Source organism: Pteropus alecto, unplaced genomic scaffold (genome assembly GCF_000325575.1).
Source record: "Pteropus alecto unplaced genomic scaffold, ASM32557v1 scaffold69, whole genome shotgun sequence".
Lineage (NCBI taxonomy): Eukaryota > Metazoa > Chordata > Mammalia > Chiroptera > Pteropodidae > Pteropus > Pteropus alecto.
The window spans coordinates 4,680,647-4,688,485 of record NW_006494610.1 but is presented as its reverse complement, the minus strand read 5'-3'; positions in this window follow the sequence as shown (position 1 = coordinate 4,688,485).

Here is a 7,839-nt window from a genome sequence, read left to right as displayed (position 1 = left end):
TTTTTTTCTGCTTGGGTTTCAAGTACTCCTTTGTTTGACAGTTCTTTTGCCAGCTGAGTAATAAGGGTAACCAGACGTCTTAAAACTCTAAGGAAAAAAAAAAACTTTGAAATAGTCATTGTCAAACAACTCCCTTTTAGGTATGGGTGTGGTAGAGAGATGATGTCTCATCTAATTATATATATATATATATTTTTTTTAACAATATATAAGCTGAGATCATCAATTCAGTAAAGATGAAAGAATTATGGAAAATGAAATAGTCATGGGGAAAGAGGAACAAGGATTTTCTAAAGTATCTACTAGTTTTTTATTTGTTTGGGCAGTGATGAATACCTATCTGAAATGTATGATTGTAAGTTTAAAGAGAGATTAGGTAGTGCTGGGATCCAGTTATTGAGTATCATATTATGAGTACAGCTTTTAAGTCATACTTTCTAGGTTCAAATCTTGGTTTTGTCACTTATTAGTTGTGTGATCTTTGAAAAAATACTTAATCATTGAAAATGTTTACTGACTTTTATAATGTTAGACATGGAAACTTATCAGCATTCAAACTTCTAATTACTATTGAATAAAACAAATTTCATGCTTTACTGTAGATAAATACTTGGCCAAGGCAGACTCGCATAAATACTGTTACGCAAGTGAGTTGCCCAGTGACTAATCATGAAGTAAGCATTGGATTTGTTCCTGGAAAATTGGGATTCAATCCCAGAAGAACACGGTGAGAAGGTCACGTTCTTGATTTTGTCAAACACCTTCATCCATTCTCCCATGGGTTGTTTTAGTTTTGTGCCATTAGGAAGAACTAGGCTGGATAATTTTTAAAAAATAGTTCCTCATCTTGTATGGTTCAATCGATTCTTTGTTAAAAATATTTCTCCTGTGAAGGCTCTCACTAGGGGTCAGTGAGACTTAAATGTGATAAAATAGTCTTTTTCAAACTTCATTATTATCTAATCTTTCAGTTTTGCTACTTCTAAATCACTGACCATCTGTTCAAATCTTTGCCTACTACCAAAGCCAGCTTCATTGGCATGTGATCTATCAAGTAGTACAAAACCTCGTGCTGATAATGACCCCATGCTTTAATATTTTGCTTTCACTATCTTGAAATTCTTTGGACTTAAGATTTTTAAGTGAAATCTGATGGAAAAATAGAACATGTAAGTGTTCTGCCACCCAGAGTGTATAAAAGTTGTGGTACAGAACTGGTCAATACCTATTAGAAACTTGAATGCATGGTGGTTGGCATGTCTTGGAGCATTTCAGAGCATTATGGGGACTGACAAGTCAATACTTAAGACCAGATTGGATATAGCAATGGCTACATCAGCAGAAAAAGTGCCAGCACTGGCTATGGGAGGTAGTTTTGCACGGATGTCATGACCTGCGGTGTGAATGGTTTACTCATCAGTTTCCAGAGCCTGTTCTGAGGTGTCTGCAGAAATATTAACTCTCCAGTCTGAATGCTGGAACAGAAATTGCTGGCAGTCAAGCAGTAAACTATGTCAGTAAATTATTGCAAAATAAAAAGTTTATACATGGATATTGCAATAAAGAATACTGGGAGTTATTAAAACACATCAAAATGTTTAGAATCTCCAGTTCTGATAACTGATGCAATATTGCACATGCTTGGAAACAGAAATGAAATTTGAATATCATTGGATTATTGGAAAACCACACTATTTTCATGTGATGTTTTGGATGATTCTATAAGTAACAAGGAAGGCAATTTTAAATTAATTTTTTTGAAATTGAAGATACAGAAATAGAATGCATTTTGAATTATGTACAAAGGGTGAAGCTTCTTTGTTTTTATATGACCTCCACAAGTTACAAGAAATGTCTGAGAAAACATTAAACCTCCAGTATTTAAATTTACATTTAAAGTAAATTCAGATTTACAAGAAACTGATTTATATAGAGTTAAATCTTTTTGGAAAAATTGTTCCATACCAAACATCGAGTCCAGATGTACTAAAACTATGTATTTTAAAACAATTTATTTGAAATGTATTCCAATATTATCAGAGCCTATAAAATATTACGTTTCAGAAACAGTTGCATCAGCAGAAAGATTCTTCTCAAAATTAAAAATTTTCAAAACTATTTGTGATCTTGCATTTCACAGTGACTGATATTGCTTTTAGTTATATTAATGGTAAATAAAGTTGCTATAAATATAAATTTTGATGATCTAATAAATGATTTGGCAAAAAAGTGAGACGAAAATTCTGTGATCAATCAAGATGCTGCTGTGAGAAATTATTTATAGTATTATATAAAATTATAACACAATTTTTGCAATTTATAAATTAATATTAATTCTAGTGTAGCACTATTATTCCTATTTGATTAGAATTCTGTGTAATTATGTAATATTTTAAAGGAAAAGTTTTATATTTTTATATATATAATAACAAGGTACTAAGCAAAGGGCCTCACTCCTTTGTTTTGCACTAAACCATGCAAATTGTGTAGCTGGCCTTATATACTACTAAGAAATTATTTTAAATCTTAGGGATGCCCTCTCACCCAGGCAGAGTAAACTTTGAGATGTATTGTTTAAAGCTCTAATGCTGAGAGAAGTTTTCATCTTTTTCAGGACTACCCATGAAAGGGAGGATAGTCCAACAATATAAGATGTCTATCAATTTTCTCACAGAAACCCTTCTAAGTAGTATTGCAAAACTTTTGATTTGATACCATGTTGTACACACTTGATATAATATCCTGCCATTATTTATGCTGTATATTTCAAAATATTTAATCACAATAATGGTTGATTACCAAACATAAACGTCATATAATTTAAATTATTATATAATGTTAAAGAAAAATAAATAGTTATTGACATATTTAATGGAGGGTGTCATAATTACACATTACAGGATTGTATCATGAAATCATTGTAGACTAGCTTTCTATAGTTAAGTTGTCTAGTTTTACAGAGAAATTCATGTTGTGTCTGAAAAAAAGCAATAGCAAAGACCAGACATATTATTGACAAACTTGGTTATAGCATTTTTTTTGGAACTGGAATTTGGCATTGGTTGTATAAACTATAATCCCATTTCTCTTTTCATTTCCTCAACTCTCCCACTTCCATATGCTTAACTTACAATATATTTTGGAGAGCGTAGTACCAAACATAAAAAAAAAAAAAAAATCACCTTAAGATTCTTTTCACTTAATTTTATACAACATTGAAGAAACTTTCTCATTTATTTTTATAGAAATGCAGAAAAATGAATTTGTTGTACTACAGATGGAGCAACCAGTAATAACAAAGATATAAGTTTCTTCCTATTCCCAAGGTGTCACAGATCATTAATTCAGTGGTCAACTAATAGGTATGGTATAATATTATCTATTCTTAAGCAAATGATTTCTCAGTTGTGTTGTGAAGAGTCCCAAGTAGTGCATTGTGTTTGCTTAAATTGTGTGGTAGAAATCAACAGCTCTGAATAATTGATTGCAGTACCCATGATGCCTGTTTGTTTCTAGTATTTTTTTTGCAATTTCTGGGTCTGTTTATTCTAGGCCTACTCACTCTTGATTCCAGACACTCTGTTGATTTCTAAACTAAGGTCAGGCTTTTCTTTCTAACACAGCCTTATAGACAAGTGATAAAGAGATATGCAATGCCCCAGAATAGATCTGAAACTTCTAAAGAAATGAAATATCTGACACACTGCACAGTCTTTGAGCAAATAGATGGATTTAAGCTCAGTCTTCCACTTCTTAATTTGACTTTATATAATGGAGGAAATCATGTGGATAAAATTAGAAAATTTAGACTGTTGAAACAAGACACTATTCAAGAATGGAAAGCATGTTATGTAGAGTCTTCTTTTGTAAAAAATGTTGGCCAGAAATCTTATTGAAATTAAAGGGAAAGGCTAAGTTTTAGTCGTTTCCTCTCTTTCCTTAATGCAATACTATATTAAAACAAGGAAATAAATAACCTGCTCCAAATTCTCTCAATAATAAAGCACTAATTTGTTTAATAGAAATCAGTAGCAAAATTAATTCTTTACAAATAAATATGACATCACTAAGTAGCATTTGTTTTTATCCTTAAATAAAAAGACTTTAGTTCAAAATCACATTATCTAAAACTATTTTTACCCACACTCGAAACTTGAAAAATGTCAAAACAATTTATGACCGATGTTGCTGTATTTTCTAAGTATACTATAATTTAATAACAATCAACAATTTAATTATTAATAAAAATATTAACTGTTTACTTATTTCACAATATAATCATGAGGAACAATTATTAAAATGTAAAATGCTTTTCTAGAACTCATATACAAATAAAAATGTCTATCAATATTGCTGCTTAGCTTATAAAAAACAATATAGCTGGTAAAAATCAACAAAATTGTATTATCATATTCAACATCTATTTGCTTTAGATTGAAATTTGGATCATTTAAAAATCTCAACTCTGAACATTCAATTGATTTCTATATCCAGTTAGCTTCTTAGATCTGGGAATGCTAAATCTGAAAAAATCAGAAAGTTTTTTATGGTCATTATTGGTTTAATTATACTCTCCCTGATTTCATATGTTGAAGTCCTTAGTACCTCAAAATGTGACCTTATTTGGAGATAGGATGTCTTTCACAGTTTGAGCTGCTATAACGAAAATACAATAGACCAAGTGACTTAAACAAGAAACATTTATTTTACATAGTTCTGGAGGCTAGAAAGTCTCAAGTTGCTGGCAGATCCATCGTCTGGTAAGGGTCCACTTCCTGGCTTGTAGACAACCATCTTCTCTCTGTGTTCTCATGTGGTAAAGAGAGAGAGAGGAAGAAACATCTCTCATATCACTTATAAGGGCACAAATCTCATCATGAGGATTCCATAATCATGACTTAATCATCCAGGATTTAAAAATAAGAATTTTGGAGAAATACAAACTTTTAGTTCATAGCGAAAGTCTTTATAAAGGCCTTAAAATGAGATCATTAGGCTAAGTCCTAATACAATATGATTGTTATACTTATAAAAACGGGACATTTGGAGACAAACACATACACATTTGCATAAGTCAAATAAAAATGAAGGCAGGAATAAGAGTGATACTTCTATAAGCCAAGGTGACAGAGATTGCCAGCACACCATCAAAGACTTGGCAAGAAGCATTGGATAGATTTTTTCTCATAGCTCTTAGAAGGAACCAACCCTGACAATACTTTGACTTAGAACTTTTAACTTCCAGAACGGTGAGACAATAAATTTCTGGTATTAAACTATCTACTTTTTGATATTGTGTTATGGTAGCACTAGTAAACTAATATAATAGTACCATGGTATATACATAAAACCTATATGTACATGCTTAAAATTATTTGTGTATATATAGTTCACATGTACTATATATGTGTGTATGTGTGAGTATATGTAAAGCAAACATATGGAGAAATACAAAGAAGATTCATGGCAGTGGTAATAACAGTATGGGAAAGGGATTAGTAAAGGATTAGGTATATTGTTATTCTAATTTGTAAAAGGAGAACAAATTAATAGTCACTTGTGCAATTCGAAGTTAATTATAAAGAAAAAATAAGATTAAGCTTTATGCTTCTGTTGAATTCATCATTATATCTCACCTGTACAAATGTGATAGCCTTCTAATGGGGTTTCTTTTGTTTAAAATTCCATATATTTGTCATTTCTCCAATTATGGAACTTCTATTAACCTTTGAGAACCACTCCTTTTCCCAATGCTTTCAGATGAAATTAATTATTCTCTCCCGTGTGACTATACAACACTATGCTTTAATTTCCATCTTAAGAATTTGATCTTTTGTAGAGAACGTTTGGTACATTTTTACGTTACTGACTAGAGTGTGAGCTTCTTGATATAAGACTTTCCTGAAAACAATATTTATCATTCTGCTTTGTAAAGAGTAGAAACTTAAAATTATTTTCTGAATTTTACAGTATACTGGCTGAGAGATAACATTATAGCATTCAGAAGCATACATTTTGGAGTCAGACAGATCTAATTTTTATTCCAACTTTGACACTTATTTGTTATGTGACCTTAGACAAGTAACCTAAACACCCACTATTTAAATAATAATAATTTCACAGGGTTATTGTAGATACTTAATATAAAACACACGTAAAAATTTTTGACACCCTGGCTGGAATTTAATACCTACTTATTGACGTTTGTTGTGTTTCTAATAGTTTTAAATTTTATAGAAATGTATCTGGATTGCTCATTGACTGATTGTTATTACAAATAAAAACTCCACAACAGTATATTAAGATTCATGATGGAACTAGTAGGCTGGGAATGTTGGAAATAATTTACAAAGCAATACCGTGTGCAACCATTATCTGGGAATCCAGATGCTCATTTCTCATGGTGGTTTATCCAAAATCATAAACTGTGTGTTTCTCTGTCTCTCTTAATTTTAACCTCCACTGGTACTGACCTCACCCTAATTCCTGTGTGCCTGACTTTTCTATTTTTCATGCATACTTTATACCAGATCCTGATTCTGCTTTCCTGACCTCCACAGGTTATCTGACTACTTCTCCTGTTTGCTCAATTTTTGCTTGAAGATATAGCTGTGTACTTACCCTAAAATATGTTCTATTTTAGAAAACTCAGCTGAAGAAGAATGTATAGAAAGAGATCTGAGAAAAATGACAAGGATGGTAAGTTGTCTGAAATCATTATCAGATGAAGAAGAGTTATTAAAGAATCTAGAAAAAAAATACTAAAAGGTGATGATAATAATTTTTAAATATTTGAAGGGTTGGTAGGCAAAAGCCATAGTAAATTTTTCTGTCTTGTAAGAGATCAAGACAAAAAGCAATGGTTGCAAGATACAGAACAAGTAGAATTTCATTTCAGTTTAAAGTTTATATATCTTCAAATACCTTTCTTTACATTTTTAAGACTGATTTTATTTTATTGAATGCCTTTGACTTTCTTTTATTTTATAAAAGGAGATTGTTACACTCTCATCTAAGATGGAATTAGTTGGAGTATGAGGGAAGTCATCTTGAGGAGCATTTGTACCAACTGCCCACTTCAATCTCTTAACATCTGCAGACACTTTTGCAGCTGCCACCTCTAGCCCCTAGCATGGTGTACTAGGGCTCAAAAGCACGGAAGCACCCATAATCATGATGTGAAAACAAACTACTATTTGGGTTATTTTTCAACTAAGGGGGTCATGTATGCTTGTCTGAGTTCTTCCTTCCTGGAGTTCCTTCTTTCTTCACCTCTTGCTAGATCTTATCTCCATCCTCAGGCATTCTTTTTCATGACTCTCCTGCTATGAGATCCTAAAGCTCATAGAGTGTTTGGTTCTAAATTAAGTTGCTGTTCAAAGAACTCTGAAAATCTCCAAATTTTGAATGGTATCTTCCTTTTGATTACAGTGGCTCATTGAATACTTCATCTTCTAAGCATTTTACTTATAATTCCTCATGTACAGAATCTGAATTTTTGGTCTTCATGAGAATGGCTTCTAAGATCGCCAGCAGGTGATATAATTCTGGGAAGTACAGGTAATTGTCACCTTAATTAAGACATTTTAGCAGTAGCTGGATGTTCGACTATTAGGAATATTACAATTCCTACATTAGCCAGAGGCGGGACTATATTATTTGTACTTCTATAGGAAATTTCTTGCACCCACTTAAAATTCTCTTTGCTTCAACTCTTATGAAAGATACTGTTCTATTGACAAGTTCAAGCTATTTATTCAGTTTCAGGTAGGTATAACAAGAAAGCGCCTCACCTCAATTTCGACCTCAATACCTCCACTTCTTGTCCTGACCTCCTCT